Source organism: Macrobrachium nipponense, chromosome 3 (genome assembly GCF_015104395.2).
Source record: "Macrobrachium nipponense isolate FS-2020 chromosome 3, ASM1510439v2, whole genome shotgun sequence".
Lineage (NCBI taxonomy): Eukaryota > Metazoa > Arthropoda > Malacostraca > Decapoda > Palaemonidae > Macrobrachium > Macrobrachium nipponense.
In genome coordinates this window covers 42,141,607-42,166,606 of record NC_087202.1, presented here as the reverse complement: position 1 = coordinate 42,166,606, position 25,000 = coordinate 42,141,607, and the positions used below count along the sequence as shown (strand labels likewise).

At 38.1% G+C, this 25,000-nt stretch overlaps 1 protein-coding gene across 28 annotated transcripts in view; it reads left to right on the top strand.

Annotated features, from left to right (window-relative positions):
- The window catches only part of LOC135221710 (rho GTPase-activating protein 21-A-like), a 669,873-nt gene that overhangs the window by 417,437 nt on the left and 227,436 nt on the right, over window positions 1–25,000 (top strand). For 2 of the 28 annotated variants that reach the window (XM_064259478.1, XM_064259476.1), the window contains one exon: window positions 1–83. This exon is cut by the window's left edge. The exons of 25 other annotated variants lie outside the window; for them this stretch is intronic. The gene's annotated coding sequence lies outside the window, so the exon portion shown is untranslated. Of the gene's footprint in view, window positions 84–12,986; window positions 13,092–25,000 lie in introns of those variants that run through there. One more of the 28 variants, XM_064259481.1, reaches the window with a different exon arrangement.

Below are 25,000 nucleotides of genomic sequence, written 5' to 3'. Positions count from 1 at the left end.
TCACTTACAGTGTCGCACGCCCATTTCATCGGGGCGATCTCGTCGCTTTTACACCTTTCTGGATATAGTCTTCTCAGTATCAGGTTAGCTTTGGAAAATGCCTTCAGTTTGGCTTGCATATTATTATTATTATATTATTATTGTTATTATTATAATTATTATTATTATTATTATTATTATTATTATTATTATTATTATTATTATTATTATTATTATTGCCTGTATGTTGTGCTAGCTTTCCGCCTTTCATGTGTAAAATATTTTTGAAACTGTGATCGTTATAGTATAGTTAGAAGTAGAGGTTGAATCCATTTTGCAAGCTTCGTACGTATCCGGAGATACCTGTTGTGCATAAATATATATTGTGTGTGCGTGTGTGTTTGAGTGTGAGTGTATTAGACGGTTACCTGTGGTGACCTTGACGAACACTTCTGTGCACACCTTGAGCCCACTCACCCATACTCATTTTAGCATTATCATGGTAAGTCAAGAGAAAGATCAGAAAAGCGAACCTTGTAAAAAAATAATAATAAAAAAAAAGAAAAAAAAAGTGGGCTTAAACGGAAAGGATTCGTTTAAGAACCATTCTGATTTGAAATTTGCTAATCCTTGAAAGTTGAAAAGTTCTGCCGCGTATGTAAAATGATTGCTCTTCCACGGTTTTTAAAGTTTTCACTTCGTTGCCTCTGTTAGGAGAATGCTTTTCAGACCAGATTTCAGATTTGTGAATAAGTATTGATCGTCATTTCAGGGTGCCTTCTCTGTGACCGGCCTAAGCGATCGTCTTACCTTGAGCTGTGTGTTGTTGGTCACATGACTGGTAAGACGGCCAGGTGAAAGATGACGTTTCTATTATGCAATTTTGCTCTCTCTCTCTCTCTCTCTCTCTCTCTCTCTCTCTCTCTCTCTCTCTCTCTCTCTCTCTCTCTCCATTGTGACATCTCTTCGTTTGAATTATTCTCACATTTAGATATGGGATGTACTATACCATGTATACTTGTGTCTATAAATACCTACTGCCATGTGTAAGTACGACAGTGTGCTCTTAAACTTGTGCGGTATGTTGCATAGGTACATTATTGCAAATCCCTTTAGAAACGCCAAAGGGCGAAATTTCCACATGCAGCTGTGATTAAATACTTGGACCATCTCCGGAAGATAATCATAGCCAGCTGAGATGTGTAAGGGAAGGGGTAAATATCTGAAATTTGAATCCTGAACGGTTTAAAACTTCTAGATTAGATTTGTTTTTCTTAGGTGTCTGCAATCAAGGATTTATTTGCCCTCCTGAGTTTACAACAGAACGTCATAGTGTTGTTAGGTCAGATGATGTTAGACTGACAGAGAGAGAGAGAGAGAGAGAGAGAGAGAGAGAGAGAGAGAGAGAGAGAGAGAGAGAGAGAGAGAGAGAGAGAGAGAGAGAGAGAATCGTCTACTTGATATAGGAAATAGTTCTTAGGCTGGTAATCAAAGGCAGGAAAAGATTATATGGTAGGATGTGTGATAAAGACGGGTGGGGAAAACCTATTGCACACACACGAAACTTGGCGTTGGACTGGGATGCGATGTCTTCCGCACATGACGCACTATAAAACATGTTGCTGCATTTCGTTTTATGGTCAGGGAATAAGCTGGATTTTCATATCTTTTCATCATGCCCACGATAATGACTTAGATTCAATGATATAACGTCGTTTTTTCATGTTATGCCAGTCATGACAGGTGCCTAAGTTTATAAAGGTAAGTTTTTATAATCGAGAGAGAGAGAGAGAGAGAGAGAATATCTTACTATTATTTTCTCGTGAGTACTTGTGCGCACATGCCCCACATTATGTGACGACTGGTTTTGTTTAGACATGACGTCAGGTCCTTAAAATTACCTTGAGGGACAGGGGCCGATAAATACTGATTTATAATGGTTAGCACTGTATTCTACCACCTATTTTTATGATGTTACTTCAGTTAAATTTGAGATTAAGGGTGTGGTCATATGGGCGAGTTGAAGTCTCCAGGGCAGTGGAAGGATGTTTCCTTAGTGAAGAGATGTGCAGTTTTAAAATAAGTGATGAAAAGCTTCCAGTGGATTTGTGTGTGCGTATTTGAGTTTACCCAAAGAGCCTCTGTTGAGATTCGGTGGACGATTGTTGTGGCTATCGTTAATTGAGAAACTTTCTTCATTACTGATTTTTTTTTTCTTTTTATTTCAGTCACCTCTTGTCGATTTCAGGTTGAAATAAAAATAGCCTCTGATTTAGAATGATTCCCCTTTTTAGTTTGAAGCAATGCCCAGCTTTGAACTTATCCATTTATTCACGAAAAGAGTTGAAAGTCTTGTAGTCATGAGCATCTTGACTCTTATGAATGGACATTTTCCAGTTTGACGAGATAAAAGAATACCCGTCAGCTTAGATTATTGTTGCGAATATTGACATTTACTTATATCTTTGATATATTTTCCTCCCTTTTCATAGCAAAACGCCCTCTGTATCTTGGGTTCCGTTTGATTGGAGGAGACGATATTTTAAGTTTTAGGCCATATGCTCTTCTGAGAACTATGGGGTCTAGAACGTAGTATACTTTGGAATAGTTTAATGTTTATTCGAAAGAATGTTACAAACTAATTAGAAATGAAAACTCAGATATTTATACAAAAATCTGACAATGGTAACGTATTAAAATGATTATAGATTAACTATTAGTTTTGTCGTGTTTTGCGTCTGTAGCGATTAAAATTGTGAAGGATATGCGTAGTTGATTAATTAATGAAGGCTGTCCTTGTGCCAAGCCAACGCCTCTCCCTTGCATTGCAGTGATTGTTTTCGAGATTTCATTTGCCTATTTTTAACAGAAGGGGATAAACGCGTTGTTTATTGTTTCCTGTTAAAATTCTGCGTGTGTGTGTGTGTACGTTTGTACGAGTGTGCGCGATTGCTTGCTTGCTTCCTCGCTCAGTCAACTATATTACCATTTCATTAAACTCGTATTTTGAAGTTTTTTTATATATAGATTATACTTTTACCTGAAGGCGCAGTAAAAACTAACCCCCTTCTTTTTGGACCCAATTTTCACCGGTCTTTGCGGCACCGGAGAAAAGTATGGTATCGATTTTTAATGTGTTCATTTGTTTATCCCTTTCTGTTACTGGACATCTTTTTGCCTGGATAAATAGAAAGATGAATCACCCACCACGCCTCCTGACGTTACTAAGTTAAAACGAAGTATTACTTAGCCCACTAAGCCATGAATTCAGAGAAATTAACGCCCTTGGGTTTAGTTCACATTAAATTATTTATTTTTTAGGTCTTTTAATTTGCTTGATGCTAGATTTATGTGACGCTGTCTTTTTTGTTCATTTTGTAACTTGTGAATATCACCCGTGTGAAATAGGATATATATAGAGTTCATTTTCGAGTTCATCCTAGACTGAATTAGACAAGTAGTTTCCTTCTATGTTGAGTAGTGGATGGGTGCGGATTATTATACCGTCGATTTTTATTGTGTATTGCTCTTGTTGAATTTTATGGTGATTTTTATGATTTTCAGTTCCATTTGATTCTCAGTGTTACATTTCTTTAGTGAGAGGTTCGAATACCCATTGCATTATATAACTAGTGCGAAATTTACATTCCTTATAAGTTTATTTCATTATTGGTCAGTAGTGAATTCTCTCTAGATTTACTTTATGACCACATTTTTCTTGGCCGAATTTAAATCTTAAACTGTATTGAAATATTAAATCCATTAGTTTTTAATGTTAGAGTTTTGGCATCCAAATTATAGATTTAAAAGTCCTCCCCTGTTGAGTCTGAGATGTAAACATCTCCCCTTCATCCCTTTTTTCCCCATCAATTAAGAATAGATAATGTTTTTGTGTCATGTGACCGCCTTCTGATGTTCAATTGTAAGTGTGGATGTCGAGTCTGGCACGCATGTTGGGGAGACAGTGACATGTTGAGAGACGAGTTGGCAGAGGAGAAAATGATTTCTTCATACTTGTATCTATCACTGCCTCTTGGAAATTAAGGAAATGGTAGACACTGAATTTCTGTCGTGTCGGTATGAAGCAGCTAGGGCAACCTCTCTCTCTCTCTCTCTCTCTCTCTCTCTCTCTCTCTCTCTCTCTCTCTCTCTCTCTCTCTCTCCATATAATGTTATGCCTACCTCGCCAGAAGACTCTTATCTTTGTTATATCTACTTGAGCGAGTTACTATTATTCTTTACCGTCGCTCCGTGATGAGTGGGGCCGTCAGATATTCATTTCCTTTGGCATTGCTTAATCCATCGTGACGAGAAGAACTGGCTCCGTATACCAGTGTGTTTGAGCGTGCATAGTTTGGTCCGCTTCCAAAGGTCGCCGCCAGTTGTTGTTCGAGGGCAGCTCAAGTCATTTATCACGCCGTGGGTGTCGTCAGCTCTTTCGACGTAGCGCATCCAGCTCGATGCGTTGAATAGTACCTACTTGGGAGTGACCTCTTCCAACTATTGCGGCCCTTTTGAAATTCATCAGTATGGGGATAATTGAAATTACTGTGTTCAGAGTGAGAGAGAGAGAGAGAGAGAGAGATCTGATATTAAAAGTTGAAATTCAGTTATTGCCTCACTAATGTGGAAATTTGAGGTTGGGAAAGATATAAATTAATCGTAGACTTTTAAGGTTACTAATTTCTGAAGGTTCTGTGTCTGTTGCTACTAACAAATTAAACAAGTCATGGAAAAGCAACGTAAAGAAATTCATGGTTGTCGGGAAAAATCTGTGTTGTGAAAGTTTCAGATCGGGTGAAGTAAAGATGGCTCTAATAATAGTTTATAAATCAAAAGTACTGACGGGTCATTGTTATGATATATAGGTATCCCAGTCCATAGAATATCATCAAGTGTTAGGAATCCCAGCTTCACTTTATAAAGTATTTTCGCATCACACAACTGCGGATGTACACCCTCTTTTGTTCTTCCCCGATTTCGCACATCGCACAATTTGTTTGAGCAAGGGCATGTGGTTGGATGTATGTAAATTATATATATATATAATAATAAAAGGAGCCCATAAAAACGCCAAAATATAGAGAGAAAATACTATATTTCAGAGACTGCTTTCCCTGAAATATAGTATTTTCTCTATAATTTGACGTTTTTATGGGCCCCTTTTATTAGATGGAATTCTGTTGTAACCGAACATTTTAACCAGTCTCACACACACACACACACACACACACACACACACACATATATATATATAATATGTATGTATGTATGATGTAAAATGTGTATGTATGCATATCAGTACAAGTTTAAGATAATAATTTATTTTGGCATTTGTTAATTTACTTTTGAGTTCGTTCCCAAATTTGTTTTTAATGTGGAATTTCAATAGTCAACATAACTGGGTCACACCTCTTGTCCAGCGTTTTTTGTTTTTGTTTTTTTTTAAAGGTTAATAGCTCATCTTTAAGCGTAATTGGGAGGACTCTTTCCGATTAACATAATGAGGGGCAGCCTAATGCCTAATAACTGACATTACATGGATCCCAGAGGCAATTTCGTCTCCGCTGAAAACAAGGTCTTTCTCGCCTCTTGATTGCGTTACGCACGAAATTCACTTACCCGGAACGTAAACTTTCTCAATATGTCTGCGCGAACAATAATGAATTTTCAGGAAAAGCTATAATATTACGGCATTGAGATATAAAAAAGGTAAGATGGAAGGCAAGCCCTGTTTAAACATCCGTATTTAGAAAGTTGTTATTTGTTTGAATGTTTTCCTTTCCATTATTATATTGAAGCAATCACGAGTACCATGAACGTAGAGAGAGAGAGAGAGAGAGAGAGAGAGAGAGAGAGAGAGAGAGAGAGAGAGAGAGAGGAAAATTAAACCGGATAGAAGGGGTCTTTTTAGGGTTGAGTTATGTGGGATGTGACCTTTCGAGTTTTTAACTTGCGAGACGCTTTCTGGAAGGGAGTCCAGTAGCCTCTGAAAAATTGACGCTGCGTCGGATGTTCGCCTGTCTACAAATCCCGTCTGAAGGAATTTTGCTTTTGAACGTAGTGGATAGGGCGCTGAAGAGATTTGTACGTGCAAAAATTGGCATATGATTCTCAGATGTGTTTACGCCTCTATTATATATTCGAGTATGGGCCAAAGGCATTGACGAGGAGTATCCTTGGAAGCCGACTTGACCAGGATGAGCGCTAACGCTTCTGTTTAGAAGTGCAGGCCTAAGCCTTCGTGGAACAGACACCGTGGAATGGCTGCCAAAGGGCGCAGGGTGTGACATTGTTATTAGCTTGTTGAAGGACATCTGTGATGCTGTGTGATGGGTCGACGGCAGGAGTGTGGATGGGGAAGGGCTGTGGGGAATGCAAGACAGATTCTGGGTTTTGGGGGGGAGGGGTCTTTCGAAAATGGTCGCCTGGATGAAGGGAGCGCATCACTTAACAGAATTGAAGCAGCTCTAGTCTGTCATCTCTTCATCGAAAACTGGTGGACGAACAGGCTTGTCATTAGGATACTGTGCATTGCCAAGTTGCTTGTTATCATTGAATATATGCACATAGCGGCATAAAAGAGAGAGAGAGAGAGAGAGAGAGAGAGAGAGAGAGAGAGAGAGAGAGAGAGAGAGAGAGAGAGAGAATGTTTAATATGAAAGTGGTTGGCTTCAATGTAAGTTAAGGATGTTTTGGTGATGTGTAAGCGGTTTACGTTCATGTTAATGGACCAGTAGCAGATTAAGCGGATAATAATATTTTCGTTTGATTCCATAATATTTGAGGTCCTTTGACTGACAATGATCCGCTGGAGGATACAGTTATTTTAAGCATTTGGGTAATGCAGCGAAAAAGACTAATAATTTGCGTTAATGATCTAATTTATGAGTGAAACGTGAAAATAAACTACAGGATAAGAGGCACGTCTGTTTTGTGCACGTGAAAGGTCAGGCGCAACATCCCGCATGAATCTGTCGAAGAAGCGTTCATAAATAAATCTGAAGATCGATTATCGATGGCTGCACTGACATTTCTCGTCGGAGAATCGGAACCAGAAGGATCCGACGACGTTCTTGCGCGTGCGTGTGCGCAACTACCTATGTTTCTTTTAGGCTCCCCCCTCCCCCTTTCCTCCCACGCACGAGAGAAGCAGCATTCCTTATGAGGGCGGCGAACTTACCTACTTCTCGGTTGTTCAAGGAAGGAGAAGAGGTCAGAGGCTGCATTCGGCTGTTGCGGTACAGGGCAACATTGCATTTCTTTGCCTCATTTCTATTTTAAATATAGATTTCGTATTTCTCTCATTTATTATTATTATTGGCGGTGAAAAATCCTCTATGTAATGGACCTTTTGCGTAGAAACATCGAGATGAGAAGACTCGAAGACTCCATGGAACATTTTTTGCATTTGATGTTTGTTTTATTATTATTATATTACGTGGATGCATTAAAGTTGTCACTTTAGTCGGAATTTCTGTGCATTACAAAAATAAATGTTTACCCAAATCTGTACAAAGCTTACTGAAAGGTATAGATGGCTTGATGTATGTAAACAGTTTGTTTGGGTTTTGGAGTTTGGAATAGGCCATGACCTATTATTATTATTATTATTATTATTATATTATTATTATTATTATTATTATTATTATTATTATTGTTCAGAAGGTGAACCGTATTCATAATTTGAAATTCAAGCTTTCAAAGAATATTGTGGTCTTTAGGAAATAAGAGAAGGTAAAGGGAAATAAAGAAAAAAGAAAGCTCACTTATTAAAATAAAAGAATTAATAAGCAGTAAATAGATAAAAATTGTTTGAAATGCAAGAACAGCCTTAGGGTAGTAGACCAACAACGTGAAGCTCTTGAATTAAAAATATTGTGTATCCTGCCTATCAGGCATTACTGACCATATCGAAATTGTTTTGAATTACGTGCTATGATCTGTGTGTGTGTGTGCGCGAGCGAGCGCCTTTAACGCTGTTCTGGATTCTACGCTTAATATTCACGTTTTTAAGCTAGGAGTAGCAACTAAATCTCCTTTGGGTAGCCCAGTGCTATCTGCCTTTCTTTTTCGTAGCAAAGCCTAAATCCCTCTGAGGTGTATCAGTTTCAGTTAGAGTTCTTGAGGCGCGACAGCTGCTGAGGATGTAAGGGAACGTCGTTTTGCTTTTGCACTTACCTTCGTGATTCTGTATTTCTTTATTTCATCTTGCATAGTTGGTCGGTCTCTTATATTGAGCCATATTTGTGCAGTTTTTATCCTATTTTGTTTATTGAGTTATTATCTCATTATTTATACATTTGTTTATGTTCTCGGTATCTGTTTTATTATTTTTTATTTGTTTTCTTTCCATTGTACTTTTTTTTAGGAATAATATTAATTATAGTAATGATTATATTTCTTGTTTGCATTTATTTTTTATTATGCTTAATTCCCTTTTTTTTTTCATTTCGCTACTTGTTCATTCCTCGTGTGAACCAAGTCCTGAGGCCGGATGCCGTAAAAGGCTAAGGCCTAAATTCCCAGTTTTTTTCGATCTATACAAGTATGAAAACATTCTTGCATATTTGTGCATGCATTACGTTTTAAAACATCTTTTTAAAAAGTCCTTCAGTCAGCTGTGTGTGTGTGTGTGTGTGTGTGTGTGTGTGTATGTATATATATATCTGCTCTTAGCGAGATTTAATGAGGTATATGTAATATTTCCGTACCTTGCTAAATCCTCTCTTAATCAGAATAAGTCCAAGAAAGGCAATGACTGTAACATGTTCGCACACACGCAGATGGGTAACATAAGTGAAGAATAGGATGCAAATGATGTTTGAAAATGCAGAGGCACGGAATCATTCAAGAGTAACTCCAAAAACATTTCCGATATTAATTGATACAGCCTTGTACGTTATCAGCTGGGAATTATTTCTTGAATTTGAGGGATAAACAGTTGATGAAAGCGAATAAAAAAGATACTGTATCGTACAAAATTAGGAGAGAGAGAGAGAGAGAGAGAGAGATGCATTATAAAATACTTATGCATACTATAGCGATATTGGGAACACTGATCGAGGGCTTCTGGCCTCCTAAGAAGTAGTGTTCTAAGTGAATCTAGATGGTCCTAATCGAAAATGGAAAAATCATGTACACGTGAATATATTTTGCTGCTTAATTCTTCATCATTCTGTCTATCGCATTAAGTGTATGTTTTATTCGTAAATGGCTTTGTTAGCGGTAAATATACATTCTGATTTTCCATGTCCTTTAAAAGCGGATCAAGTACGTACAATTACTTCATTTGTATAGTTTGCTGCTCATTATTTTACAATTTAGCGGTCATATTTCTATCTGTTCTTATAACGTTCATGGTGCCATGTAAGAGGAAATGCTGTTAGAAGAATCGTCTCGCTGAAGAACGAAACGTCTTGAATGTGTCGTTCGTCGACAGTGTCTCGTCTCCTGTTAGATCCGCGATAGCCGTCAGATCCTTCTACTACAACAACTTCACGAGTTTGAAATCACGTACGCTGTGTCACTTAATATTTGGCCGCTTAAGGAGACTCGTCTCACTCCGGTTTTTATTTCTTCTCGTTTTTCTTGATTCTGATCAACGTTTTCCTTCAACAGGCTTTGCTGGACGTTTTTAACTAGTTCGACTTTTTGCATGAGGGCCTGTTTTCTGTATCTTATCAACGTATATTTATTCACGGCCTGTTTCATAAAAGGTTTATATATTTAATAATGATAATTAAAGATAAACGTCTGGGTTTGCAATCGACAAACACGCTAGACTTCAACATTGCCTTAACAAATGCCCCTTTTCTGGACTTAAGTGCAGTCTATAAGCCTATTTTTTGGGGGTGATATACCGTTTATATCGAGTTATAGCTAACGTAAGTCTTCGAGGAGGGAGAAGTGAGAAATGTATTTGTGTGCTTGTGACAGCTGTGTGGGAAGACGAGTTGGTGTGTACGTGGTTTTGAATGAGAAGCCAACGTTCTCTCTCTCTCTCTCTCTCTCTCTCTCTCTCTCTCTCTCTCTCTCTCTCTCTCTCAACGGGATCTGTCAACAATGAACGGAGGCAATTCAGGTTTATTCAAGATCATTCATGAGCTTTGAGTATTCTCGGTTTGTTGTCTGGGAATTTGTTTCCTCCTCCCCTACTGAAACCCCCTTTTCCTCCCCCCCCCCACCCCCCACAATAATTTTATTTGTTTTGTTTGGGGGATCTCTTGAACCGGTAAAGCAGACTGAACGGACAAAGAAATGTGTTTTGTATTGTAGCTTTGGAATGCTCTGAGTACGGCGTTGTCATTATGCGAATTTCTTCGATAATTATTATTATGAAATGAGCAGTAATTCATAGTATATAGCAAGCCAAATACCTTGAATTTGCATGTGTATATATATATATAATATCTATATATATATATATATATATATTTATATAATAATGTGTGTGTGTGTGTGTAATTAATGGCAGCAGTTAAAACTAAATACTTTTATTATGAATAATTAATCATTTGGAATGAACAAATTTATTGCATTTGCATTAAATAAATACTTTAAATAGATAAGAATCGGAAAATAATTACGGCGGTGAAAATGTATTTGAATGTCCACGCAAGCAAAAGAACTCAAATTGTAGGTTGTTGATGGCCATAGTGCACTTAAGAAAAACCAACTGTCACATTCCGTGGCACGAATTACTTAGTGAATTAAGATAAGCAATTGATTGGAGTAGACAGGGTAAAAGATTTACATTTTATTACAGAGAGAGAGAGAGAGAGAGAGAGAGGGAGATGAGAGAGAGAGTGGAGAGAGAGAGAGAGAGAGAGAGAGAGAGAGACTGACTTGGAAGGTGTAGCTTGGAGATTTTAGGTTGTAGACAAGTTTACACGCCTTTATTTTTGTTATAAAGTGGACCTCGAAACCATTACCTTTAGTACTTTATTTCCTTTAGTTCCGTTTTTTGTTAAAACATCACTTTCAAATTTTACTTTAAGGGGATGTTTATTGAAAAGTTGTTATAAATATTTGTCTTTTCGTTTAATCAGTACTAACTAAGAAAACATTATAATGCCATACCCCCCTTCAAAGGAATGTCTTTTTGTGTTGTTAATCTTATGGATGTTTTGACATCTCTTTGTATTCATGAGATTTAGACGTCCTCAGACAGACATCTTTCTCTGTGACTTATTATGATATTCTCACTCTATTATTTGTTGCCTGGTAACAATGACCCCGACTGGAGTATCACATTTCTTCTCCTGCTTCGTTTTTATGTAGCTGTCGCTAGTTTGGTTGTTGAGAGTTAATCTTCAAAATGCTATAAACTCACTCTCTGTCTCTCTAGTTTCCCAGTGGCATTTTCACAGCTCACCTGTAGAGATGCCACGGTAGATTGATGGCCTTAGTAAGTCCAGGTGTGGCACAGGTGTTGGCTACTGTTCCAGAGATTACTGCTATTAAACTGCTCGGAATTTTTTGCGCCTCGAACCTGTTGTCCTTGGTATAGGCCGATGATATGATAGCACCTGCTCGCTTTGGATCAAGCTCTGTAGAAGGTTGCTTTGAAATTCTATTCATTCTCATTCTTTGTTGTTTTCTTTCCATGAATGAATGTGATAGGATGAGTAGGTCTGCGCATTGAAAACAAACTCTCTCTCTCTCTCTCTCTCTCTCTCTCTCTCTCTCTCTCTCTCTCTCTCTCTCTCTCTCTGCTTCAGCGAATGCCAAGTTCACTTTCCGTGGAATGCGCAAATTAAGTCAATAGGTCAAGTGTTTGAAAGTACCTGCATGTCAGGTGGTAGCCATTTTCTCCTGTTGTCCTTCGCCTAAGAAGCACCATGTGTCTCTTCAGGAAGGCGCTGAACTGAATCGGGTAATGACGTTGACATGATAAATAAATACCTTCAGCAGACTGCGATTGTATTAGAAATACGGTATGGTTTCGGTTTTCTATTTCCTTATGTATATTTCGATTGTAGGTATTTACTTAGGCTTTAGTAATATTTATAATGAATTCTATGTATGTAAAAACTGAGGTTCTATAGCAATGCTGTAATTTATTCGTGGTAGTTTTTTTCTAAATAGTTAACATGAGGTATTTTTTTTATTTACCAGTGAATATAATGTTTTACATTTATAATTGTATTTATAGTATCTTTTTTTCTAGAAAAATCTTAAAGTTTTGAAACATGAAAAAAATATCAAGACCGAGGGAGATTCTGAAAAAAGTTATCACAATTTAGTAACTTCATTTCTATTTTGATTGAGTGTTGAAGGTGCTTTTAAACCAACGGAATAGGTAATGCAGTTTCTGTCTTCCGTCCATATGGCGTTGCTACTGCGTACGTTTCAGACAGTTGAAGTCTCATCCCTTGACAGTGAGACGTTGACAGATGGCTAGGCAGAATGTGACGCACGAAGGATGAGTCCATAAGGGGATCGTAGGGGTTGGCTGGCCAGGGACTAGGGAGGGGGCCGGCTGTTGATTGAAGGTTTATGTATGCACATTTTGTGTGTGGATCTTTGAATGCATTCGTAGTCTCTGCTGTAGTGAAGGTTAGTAGTCAGCTTGATGGCAATTAAAGTTTCGTTTTTTAAGTTAACCTGTCATCTGTGACCTCAGTTTTTATCATACTTTCTTGGGTGCTATCTCGTGTCATACCGAGAAGTAGTAGAGGAAAAAGAAGAAGACAATTTGGCATCCGCTAATGAATTCAGCGTAGATGACAAGGATTCCTGCGCTGTCTTATAAAAGCACCTTTCGAAGAACTCCTCTGAACTGTTTTCTATAGTAGAGGGCCCTGGGTTTTCCCTCTACGATGCCCTCTTCTCAGAACTTTGTTTATTGCGGGAATCTTATGTTGATTTTTCATTTCACGGTCCTCTTAGATCGAAGACGGAAGGGGGAGGGGGAAGGGGAGGGGGGTGTTTGAGGCGAAGCAGCGTAGCTGAATGGGCCAAGAGTGGTTGGCAGCATTTTGTGCCGTCGTAGAACTCGTTCTCCTTTTTGAAAGGCTGACAGATACCCTTCTTTACTGCAAGAGACCAGTCGCCGATCGTCTCGAGGACCAGAAGCACGGCGGCTTCACATTAGGCTCACAATAGAGGTGTGTGTTTAGGGCCTTTATGGGGTTTGTTTCCCATAAACTGTTGACTGTGGTGCAAGTTGTAAACGGGAGACGTGTGTATGGCCTGAACTAAACGCGGTATTTTATGTTGGCAGTGAAAAGGGGAGACCCTTGAAATTTATCTCGGCCATCCCGCGTAGTATGTACAAGTTGGAGAGACAGGGAGGAGGGAGGCTTTGTTGTGTGGGGGGGGGGGGGGGGGGGGGGGATCTTGTCTGAGGTCTGGAGGAGATGACTCATTTGCGGTTCTGTGAGACTTGAATATTTCTCTCTCTCTCTCTCTCATCTCTCTCTCTCTCTCTTCTCTCTCTCTCTCTCTCTCTCTCTCTCTCGTCTGTATTGATTCTGTTTTGGTTATTTGATTTTTGACCCCGTGACTAAAACCATGCCATTATTTTAAGCTTATTAAACCTTATTATTGATATTTTCTTGCGTGTAAAAATTCACATGTTCTAGAGTTGATATACATATATTGGTTTATAAAAGCAAGGGACCACAACGTTGTTATTCTCTCTCTCTCTCTCTCTCTCTCTCTCTCTCTCTCTCGTCTCTCTCTCTCTCTCTCTGGATTTATATATATATATATATATATATATTATATATATATATTTAATATATATAATTGGTTACCATTACAGTATGCATATACATTAACCTATGAGGTAATGTCACAGAAGCCCCCATAAGCCGGTGTGATTCACTAGGCAGGCGTTTATATAAAAGGCGTTAATTCCATTAAGAGTAAAGGATCACGGGTGTTTGTACAGTCGAGTGTATATGATACCGTTCATGTTCTCGTCAGTTTTATTTTGGATAGTAATGTCATCACCACCCTCCACGCCGAGGCTAAAGTTGAAGATTTTTCCTTTGTATTTTGTTTATGTTTTATATATTTTTTAATGTCGGGAATGTTCAAGATTACCGACATATGATGCCATATAACACTTAGCACATCATTCATATTTTATTTCCTCGTTTCTGTGTAAACTGGAATGCTTAAGTATTTTTAATTACAGTTATTTTCGAGAATGTGGGACTAATATTTTCTGCAGTCCATCATAATTACCCGTAATAACGTGGAATTCTTTAAAGAAATAAGAATGCACGACTCAGTGAGTCTTTCATGATGCTGACATGAACAACTGTAATGAGTAGTTTTCAGACAAATGCTTTTTGAAGTGATCGAGTGAAGGGATGGAATGTTTGTGCTGGAAATACCAACGTAGGTGCATATCTTTTTGAGTCTTGCTTTCATTATGTATCCTGCATGTACGTGCTCAAATTTTGTGAGTCATATCTCGATTTTCCTGTGGGCAGCAATACGAAGGGCTGAATGATGTGCGCGTGATTGGTGTTGGTGTCCCCTGTAGAAAAGTCTCTGTACCAGTGAAAATCAATACACGTTTCCTCTACACAATAGAGAAATGTCTAGAGTCCATTTCGATTAACTCAGCAGTTTCTACAAATGGGTTGTTAAATATTTATTTCAAAACAGTTGCTGACAGACACCAGGTAATAACGTATCCTTCTCTTCGTCCGGGATCCGGCCTGGTTTGCTCACGTGGAGATCACCGCCCCTGGGTGATTTACCAAACAATTTCATTTATCTGGTCATTTTTCTTGGCAAATCACGAGGTCTGGTAATTAAACGGAACCCCATAATTCCAATGAAATTGGTCGCTGTTCTGAAAAATTCTTTCTTTCTTTAAATCCTCAGCTGCCAACTCTTGGACAATCAACAGACTATGAATCCAAGAGGGCGCCAAAGGGAAATCAGGTTGCAGAAAAAGAGGTTTTAAGAAAATATAATAAATGAATAAACAAAGGTTTTTTCGTTTTTTTTCTTTGTCTGTTGGGTAGCTGGATATTCAAAAAGTTATGTTTGTATTTTTATACAAAAATTTCCAAAGGTGGTCCTCTTGACTGAGAACAATTGATAAGTTTTTTGAAAGATTGAAATGTAACTCTCAGAGAGAGAAGGGACGTTTTTGGGGTTGAATTGCTCAGCTTTGGCGGAGGTCTGTGTTTACGGAGCGCTCTTGATTGACGCTCGAAGAAACTGGAGGGATGAAGAAGTGTTCCCCGGAAGCACAGGAACGAGAATTTCATTTATTCAAACTTTTGACGACTGAAGGAATAAAAATTTGGTCATTCAACATTTTCCCGCTTTCACAGTTATTTTGTTCTCTGTATCACTGATTTCAATTATCTTGGGAATGTTATTTTTAGATTCCACAGGATAAGGTTTGTAGTTTTGTAGCTTCTAAAATGTCACTCAGTAAATGTTTTGTCAGGGTTAATTTTTATTGTCCAATTAATTTTAGTCATTGGAATGTATCCCTCTTTATTAGCAATTAGTGCTTAATTTTTATCCTTAAGTGGTATACAGCTTCCTTTTGTAATTTATATTTTAATTTCTACAGCGATATAGACCAGATTTTCTTTATGAATAAATGTTTGTTTATGTAAATATTGTATGAAGTAAATTTCTACATACAAACGGAAGGATTCCGCTTGTTGTGACACTATCGTACCCAGTACGGTACTTAAATGTTAAGCAGTTATGTAAACAGATGTACTTGCCAACATCAGAACGTTATTTTAGCCTTAAGGAGAACACGCGCGTATGTAAGTATGTATGTGCGTGTGTGTGTGTTTGTGTGTGTGTAGAATCTACTGGTCATTTTACCGGTTACATTATATATATATATATGTGTGTGTGTGTGTGTATATATATATATATATATATATATATATATATATATATATATAATGTGAGAGAGAGAGAGAGAGAGAGAGAGAGAGGAGAGAGAGAGAGAGAGAGTTTCAGACTGCATTGTCTAATTATGAAGACTAGGTCTTATAGTATCAGCTGGGCCTTGCCAGGTTACTTTTATCAACGTAGGTAAGATGCCAGGTAGCTCCTAAACAGGTCTTCCTTATCCACCCGCCCCCTTCCACTCCCCCTCCCCCTCCCCTTTCCCTTCCCCTTCCCCTCCTTCCTCGACCTCCCTGAACTGAAACTGAATCGATGAAGCAGGCAACCCTTCGAATTGGAGATCCTCGATTTAAGGGCGATTGCCAGCCAGCCCTCCAAGTGGATCAACCCATAAAGGCTTTGTTGCATCTCATGATTTAAATGTTTGATGCCACTCATTAGCGACAGGGATCATAATAGTCTTAGCTTTCTGTAAATGCGTGTGTATGCGTTTGTTCGTTTTCGGGTTGCAGCGAGTACAGGGCCTGCAAGTGGCCATGGCCTCGGGTCCCTTTTTGCCTATCACATCTCTCTCTCTCTCTCTCTCTCTCTCTCTCCTCTCTCTCTCTCTCTCTCTCTCAGCAGAAAGACTCTTCAGTGCAGTGTTTGAGCACCCTTACCTGGAGTTTCCCGCTTTCTCTTTATACCTTTTCCTTTTCCTTTTCCTTTTGGTCTTTATTTATATTTTCATTCCTCAAGATATATGAGGTTTTGCCTTGTCTTCTCTTGCACTATTTTTACTTGGGTCTCGAATGAATGTTAAATTGGCGTCTTTATTCAGAATGGGTACACAAAGGTGGCATTAGATACAATGCATTGAGAACGACCAAAGAAATATTTAATGGTAACAACAACAGGGAAACATACAAAACGCTTCCTTTTCCAACTTCTCTTTCCCCTCTTCACTTCGTTTGACTTTCCCCTTCCTCCTTCTTCTGGCTTTTCCAGAGGACCAACCTCCACTTCGGACCCTCCCGCAACCAATACATAATGAGCCAAGGGCTTTCAGGAATGCATTTGATTAATTTGTGTAATTGAGTTCCATTCTGTATACAGCAACTTTATAAGCAGTAGTTCAGTTTATGTTATTTTGAAAAATCGTTGACCAAAATCAGGCATATCATGTGCATTTACAATACTATAATTCAGGACCTCTATTGCGCAGTTCAACAAAGACCTGTGTACAAATTGTATGTAGGAATACTAATTGCATCAGTTGGGTTTATCGTGTAGTGGTGTCGTCTCCACTCTGCTAATTCGATATTATCGCATAACAGAACGTGCTACGAATTAAACACCTCTGCGTATTCTCTTTCGGTCTCGGCCGGTCGTCGCTCTTTGCCTGTTGCAAGATCCGACCGGTTCAGAACGAAGACCTTTTGCCTCGGGCTTCGCCTCCCTTAAGTGTATTGTGTTCCTAATGTTTTCAGGGCTTAAGTTACTCTTGGTTTGATGTATCTACCCATCTTTTCTCTCGCACGCTCTCTCTCTCTATCTCCTTCACCTAGTTACGTTCATGCGGTGAAGAGTTTCTCTCTCTCTCTCTCTCTCTCTCTCTCTCTCTCTCTCTCTCTCTCTCTCTCTCTCTCTCAGATCCGCGTATATTTACTTTGTTATCCTGCTTAGCCCTGCTGTGTCACCCACCATTGATAGCTGTGTTAGTCATCTTAGTTTATGCAAGTGACACGACATTGACAACACATTGTGTGGTACATTTAATACTTTTGACTATGTATGGGCTTCAGACCTGACCGGTTCCACCTTTAGTTGTCTAAGACATCTTCAAGAGGACTGATATATGGTAGAAATATACATAATATATGCTAAGAGTGACAGTACAAACAAACATAACAGATGTTTGGAGAAAAAAAAAAATTCCCCTCACACCTTTGCCATAGGTCCAGATAGACAACTTTTCTTAAAATCTGCACAGTTTACTTAAATATTTTGAAATAGACAGGTCGGGTGTATACATTCTGTGGTTGATGTTCATACTAGCACAAAAGTTTTCATATGTAAACTGGATTCTGAAATATGTCTTTCCAGTATATTTTTGGAAGAAACTATCATTTATGTAGTTTTATTCTCTTTTTCAGTGACTTTCCCAATTTGACCAGTATAAAAGTTGTCACATTACTTATATGTTTTCTATATATTATGTACACACATCATTTTGTGTTGTTGGAATAGTTCTTTTTGAGTGACTGATTCTTTGTATTTGTGTTATTAAATACTACATCAACTTCAAAGATCTTAAGGCGATGGTTACCTCAGGGAACAAGACGGCTGACTTTATAGACCACGGGAAGCTCTCTTCAAAAAAAAAAAAAATAAATAAATAAAAAAGACTTTATAGACCACGGGAAGCGCTCTTCAAAAAAAATAAATAAATAAATAAATAAATAAAACTGCTTGTTCTCATAGAAAGCTAGTAGGATCGCTCGGTGCCAAAATGGTTCATAGTGATGATGGTTTTTAAACTACTGTATAGGTACAGTGCTTGCCATAGAATACAGAGCGAAAAGGATACCGTATAAACTTAGCCAAGTGCCTTATGCAAGTGAATTCTTAAGCAAGAAGTTGCTCATATGAAGGAACGTTTGTGTGTCGTATGGTACCATTTTCATCTTCAGCCATATCACGTGATTAGCCATGCATTTGTTTTGAAATGGTCTTGCAAAACAGAGCTTTTCCTGTTTATGTTTTTGAATATCTGGTGAATATTAAGGATGTACTTGTTTTGGACTTCCCGATTTATGTGTACGTTGCGAATTCAGTAAATATGTATTGAATAGATTAATTAAGGTTTGCGTGTCGAGGTCACTTATTTCTCGTGGTTAATTAGTTTGAATTGTCAATTGTATTATTGATATCAATTTAGCCTTATGGAGCGAACCAAACAAGCTATTCATCTGCCAAATTGCCTTCCACAAATAATGTCCTTATTTTAAAAGAGAGAGAGAGAGAGAGAGAGAGAGAGAGAGAGAGAGAGAGAGAGAGAGAGAGAGAGAGAGAGAGAGAGAGAGATAAATGCCGGGGAAATCATTGCGAGTAGGAATTTGTAAATAAACCAGAAAGTAATAACATATACAGGCTATTTTAAGTAGAGATCTTTAGGTCTTTTGAGTTTAGTTTGTTTTTCTATGGAGTGTTTTGTAAAGGCAGCTCTTCATTTTACTTTTCACCCCCGGCAAGGTGGTTATTGTTTTGGCTCCATTTCTCTAAATGATTCGATTTTTGATAGAGACAGAATGTCGAATGGATTATCTAGCTGTCTCCGAACGGTCTAGTCTAAGTATTGATTACATGTGATGATGCAATATGTTGTCAGAGTTGCATCTTTGCCTCCTCTTTTATCAGAATTTTTATCCTCTTCATTTTTCACACTTGGAGTTAATATACTTTGGTTACTTGTTCCGGATCTTTTTGAATAGTTTCCAATAATCGTCGTTTGTTTATTGTGGTTTCATAGAAGGTTTTGTTTAAGGGAAGGCGAGGGTGGAGTATTTTCATTGGAATATTAAGTCTTTTCCTTGCAAGTTCCATTACACACACACACACACACACACACACACACACACACACACATATATATATATATATATATATATATTATATATATATAGTATATATATATATATATGTATATAGTGTGTGTGTGTGTGTGTGCTTGTGCACGTTCGTAAATACGGTCTCTGTATAGTATCTTCTCAGAATAAAGTGCGTCGCACATAATTTGGTTCAGCATTCTTTATATTGGTGCTTAAGGCAAATGCTTTTAATTTTGATGATCCTCTTCTGTCTTTCGAGCTTGCGTCATCTGCAATAATTCAGTATTCATCTCCATGGTTGACATAAATACAGATGGAGAATTTTATGTTCTGGCTGGTAGATCAACACCAGAATCTATTATTGAGGGCTTATTCCCTATTCCTTTTTTGGCCTGTGCAAACGTCACCTATCGGAAATTCTTCTGTAAATTGAAGGCTCGCTGTTCATAGGTGCATGATTTTATACCTGATCACCGAAGCATGCAAAAGTATGCTTGAGAAAGAATTATATCAGTCTGTCGCGCGCCCGGCGTACGTACTCCACAAATAAAAACTGTATGCAATCCGCTCTTCAGAATTTCTTTTCTTTCCTAATTCTTTGTTTGTAGACTTTTTTCGTATTTCAGTATACACTATGAATTTTTACTTTTATTTTAGTGCACAGTTTGATTCTGAAATTTGTGCACAGTCATGATAATGTGCACTTTGATCTTCTTAATCTATCGTAACGTAGACTGATTGTACTGGATTTCTTGCCATGGCTGCCGATTAGTTTGTCTTCCGCCTCCGTATGGAAGTGTCAGCATTCTTGTGAGACAAAACTCCTCTCTCTCTCCTCTCTCTCTCTCTCTCTCGTATGCTGAAGGTAAAAGCCATCAATATGACTACAAAGCTTGTAAGAGGGGCTGGCTGAAGTGCTATGGATGCTGATGAAGGTAGACCACCGTCGGCATTTGGGTTATGGCATCATCCTCACGACAGATTCGAATCGTGCCTGGAACGTGTTATATGATATGCTGTGTATGTGGTTTTTATATGTATGTTTGTGTATGTCGTACGTACGTTTAGTTGGTAATGCAGCAGAATGCTGGTTTTGTGTAATTATATTATATATATATATATATATATATATATATATATATATATGTATATATGTTGTTGTGATTGAAGTTGTGGTGGATTCTCAGTGGTGTTTCAGTTAATTTGGTTAAGACCAGTTTTAGAGGAAATTTTCATTGCCATGTTGACACGGTTTTTGTGTTATTTTAACCCTCTAATCCATGCATTTAGATAATTTATATAGTTCTCTGTTACATTGTGATTCAGTACTCTCATGTCATGAAAACAGATGCGTTACAGTTTTTCATATATATAATTTTCTAATAAATATTTTGCTTCTATTCAGTGTAAAGATAAATTAGACACGCATGCAAAAACACATACAAAAAATTGAATGCATCACATTTTTCATTTATCCAGTTTTGTAAAGAACATTTTATTTCTATTACATCAATGTGTACTTGATAAATTACATGAATACACGTACACACAAACTAAATTACTTGACACTTATGTATGGAATATCATCTGGTATGCATTTGCCCAGACTGCATGCGCATTCTTTACACGCCTCTAGAAGTCTTGATGAAGGTTTATCTAGATACGTAGACTAATGGCACACTGCGTTGATAATCCTGACTAACAGAGAGACACTACGAGATATGCATTTTTGTTGCTGTGGTCAACTCCATTTTTGTTATGCAGCAGGAGACGTGAAAGTTGTACGCTTCTCTCCCCCATCTTAGTACTCCTCTTAATCGTTGCCCCTCCGTGCCTCCACCCCCCTCTTCCCCCCGCCCCTTTCTGCCAGGAGCCTTGTTGCCTCCTTTCACTGGCGGCTCCGTCGCTTACCATGCAATCTCTCTCTCTCTCTCTCTCTCTCTCTCTCTCTCTCTCTCTCTCTCTCTCTCTGTCTGATTGGTCAAGTACCTCGGGGTCACCAAGACAATGCTGAAGGCCACTGCTTGCTCCTTGGGAGCTTATGATGGGATGATGAAAGGATATTGTGGAAGAAGTAAGGGGCGGGGAGAGGGTTTTGTGAACTTGGTTGTTTTTTTAGATGTTTTTTATCCTTTTTAATTGTTTTAGTTTGTGAATGCGTGCATGATCTGGCATATGTACTGGATTATAAAGTCCAATTTAAATCTTTTATTTGTTATGCAGACTAACTCGTTTGCATAAATGTGCAAAGCTCTTGCTTGTGATGGATTATAATTTTCTTGTTACATATTTTGTGCCATAATGAAGTTTATTAGATGAGTTGCCATTATTGTTGTTGGTGGTGATAATGATGATTTATTTAAAAATGAAAATGATTCCTACTCGAGCTTTTGGTTGGGAGCGGCCGTGATGTCAGTAATAAGATAATTACTGTAAACAAGGAGAGCAAAATAAAAAAGGAAAAGGATTTATCCTGTTGGCTTCGTATCGGTTGCTATGCAGCTTTACCTGTTATGCTAATGCTAGGAGTTGCTTCGTATATACAGGTGGTGTTATTTTTCTTGTATATATCTTGTTACAAGAAATTAATCATCTTTGAGAAATTGTATGTAAGAATTCAAGTTAATCTTATGATTTCCCAACCATTTGTCTGCATAAGAATTCAAAGCAATCCTTTGAATTTAACCATGTCTGCATAAGCATTCAAAGTAACCCTTTGAATTTAACCGTTTGTCTGCTTAAGAATTCAAAGTAATCCTTTGATTTCCAACCATTTGTCTGCATAAGAATTCAAAGCAATCCTATAATTTCCCAAGCATTTGTCTACATAAGAATTCAAAACAAACCTTTAGATTTCCCAACCATTTTTCTTCATAAGAATTCCGAGTAATCGTTTGATTTCCCAGCCATTTGTCGACATAAGAATCCAAAGTAATCCTTCGATTTCCCAACCATTTGTTTACATAAGAATTCGAAACAATCATATTTCCCAACCATTTGTGTGCATAAGAATTCAAAGTAATCCTTTGATTTCCCAACCATTTGTCAACTTGTATGAGATTCAGTCCTGGAACTCTATTCTGGGATAAAATGTTCTTACCCGTATGCATAATTCCAAACCCTAGAATACTGTCACAAAGTTTTATTTACCCTTCCCTGTGCTTTTGTATGAAAGTGGCTTTCAGCACATTTTATTTTCCTTTGTGTGTTGGCTGTCAAGGATGGTTGTATCCGTTGTATGTCTCATGAATATGGTAAACGGTGCCCCATACCGGGTAGGAATTGCTACCTTATATAGAATGACAGCGCGTCCTCACCCCTTTCTGTGGGCAAGCGCTGGATTTGACACTACTTTGCTGTTTTGACCCTTGGAGGTGACTCATGATTTTTTTTTTTTTAGGGTACCGATGTATCTAGAAGTTTTCCATCTACGCAGAATGGTATAATAAGGACTCTCTCTCTCTCTCTCTCTCTCTCTCTCTCTCTCTCTCTCTCTCTCTCTCTCTCTCTCTCTCTCTCTCTCTCTCTCTCTTTCACACACACACAACATGACCCCAATTTAGTGTTTGCAACGTTTAATTTATTTTATTTCCACTTTTTACGACTTGTTTATTTCTTAAATTTCAGATTTATTTTCTTCATTCCATAAGTTCTCTTCCCCCCTTTTTTGTGTTTGTTGTTTTAAGAGAACCCGACGTCGCCTCTCACTGTTAAGAATAATTGCGAAATCTTGAGCTCAGCAAGGAAAAATTAATTATCTTTTGAAAGTGTGACGGGAAAGATTCGTAATGGGGTCGCTGCTTGATAAACAAGATTGCAAAACATGGAAGCTTGTTGTTCATTTCGGTATTTTCTTTCTTTTCCTTTGTGTTACTGATAAGTTTTGTTGGTGCATTTGGACTAATAAGATTACAGTTTACAAAATATACAAATATGTTGTGTGTAAGTGTTGTTGTCTGTGTTTATTTCTTGTGATCTCTTTTTAGACATACCCTTTATCGTTCCAATTGTCATAGAGGTCATTTTTATTATAGTTATTCTAAACTAGGGTGACGTTTACGCCTCAGTATTCGACTGGCTCGACAGTACTTCGTGATTTCGCCAACATATTATTTTTCTCGAAGTTAATTGTTTTTCAGTTCTGTCAGTTGGCTCGTCTCTTTTATCTTTTTTCTTTACGATATTCTCACAGGAGTAAGAACCCGTGTTGAAACAAGAGCGACTTGACAAACATCAAACTGTTTATGGGTCCTATGCCCCTTACCTGTGTACCTATCTGACGCGTTTTGAATAATTAAGCATATCTGGGACTAAACAACTGAACCACCTCCATCTAACGATGTTTCTTCCGTTAATCCCTTTTCTTTGGTGTCAACCTAGTTATCACTTTCTACTATTTCCGGCATAAGATTTTTTTTTTTTTCTAGAATTGACTTGTACCTTGTGGTGTCACATTTATCATAAGTTTTCTTATTTTCATTATTATTATTATTATTATTATTTTATTATTATTATTATTATTATGGGGATTTTTTTTTTTTTGCTCTATCACAGTCCTCCAATTCGACTGGGTGGTATTTATAGTGTGGGGTTCCGGGTTGCATCCTGCCTCCTAGGAGTCCATCACTTTTCTTACTATGTGTGCCGTTTCTAGGATCACACTCTTCTGCATCAATCCTGGAGCTACTTCAGCCTCTAGTTTTTCTAGATTCCTTTTCAGGGATCTTGGGATCGTGCCTAGTGCTCCTATGATTATGGGTACGATTTCCACTGGCATATCCCATATCCTTCTTATTTCTATTTTCAGATCTTGATACTTATCCATTTTTTCCCTCTCTTTCTCTTCAACTCTGGTGTCCCATGGTATTGCGACATCAATGAGTGATAACTTTCTTCTTGACTTTGTCAATCAACGTCACGTCTGGTCTGTTTGCACGTATCACCCTATCCGTTCTGATACCATAGTCCCAGAGGATCTTTGCCTGGTCGTTTTCTATCACTCCCTCAGGTTGGTGCTCGTACCACTTATTACTGCAAGGTAGCTGATGTTTCCTTGCACAGGCTCCAGTGGAGGGCTTTTGCTACTGAATCATGCCTCTTTTTGTACTGGTTCTGTGCAAGTGCCGGGCATTCACTTGCTATGTGGTTTATGGTTTCATTTTTCGTATTGCACTTCCTACATATGGGAGAGATGTTATTTTTCCGTCTATCGTTCTTTGAACATACTGGTTCTTAGGGCCTGATCTTGTGCCGCTGTTATCATTCCTTCAGTTTCCACCTTCTTTAGCTCTCCCCTCTGTAACCATTGCCAATTGTCATCGCTGGCTAGTTCTTTAGTCTGTCTCATGTATTGTCCGTGCATTGGTTTGTTGTGCCCAGTCCTCTCTGTCTGTCTTTCTTCTGTCTCTGTATATTTCTGGGTCTTCGTCTACTTTTATCAGTCCTTCTTCCCATGCACTCTTTAGCCACTCGTCTTCACTGGTTTTCAGATATTGCCCCAGTGCTCTGTTCTCGATGTTTACGCAGTCCTCTATACTTAGTAGTCCTCTCCCTCCTTCCTTTCGTGTTATGTATAGTCT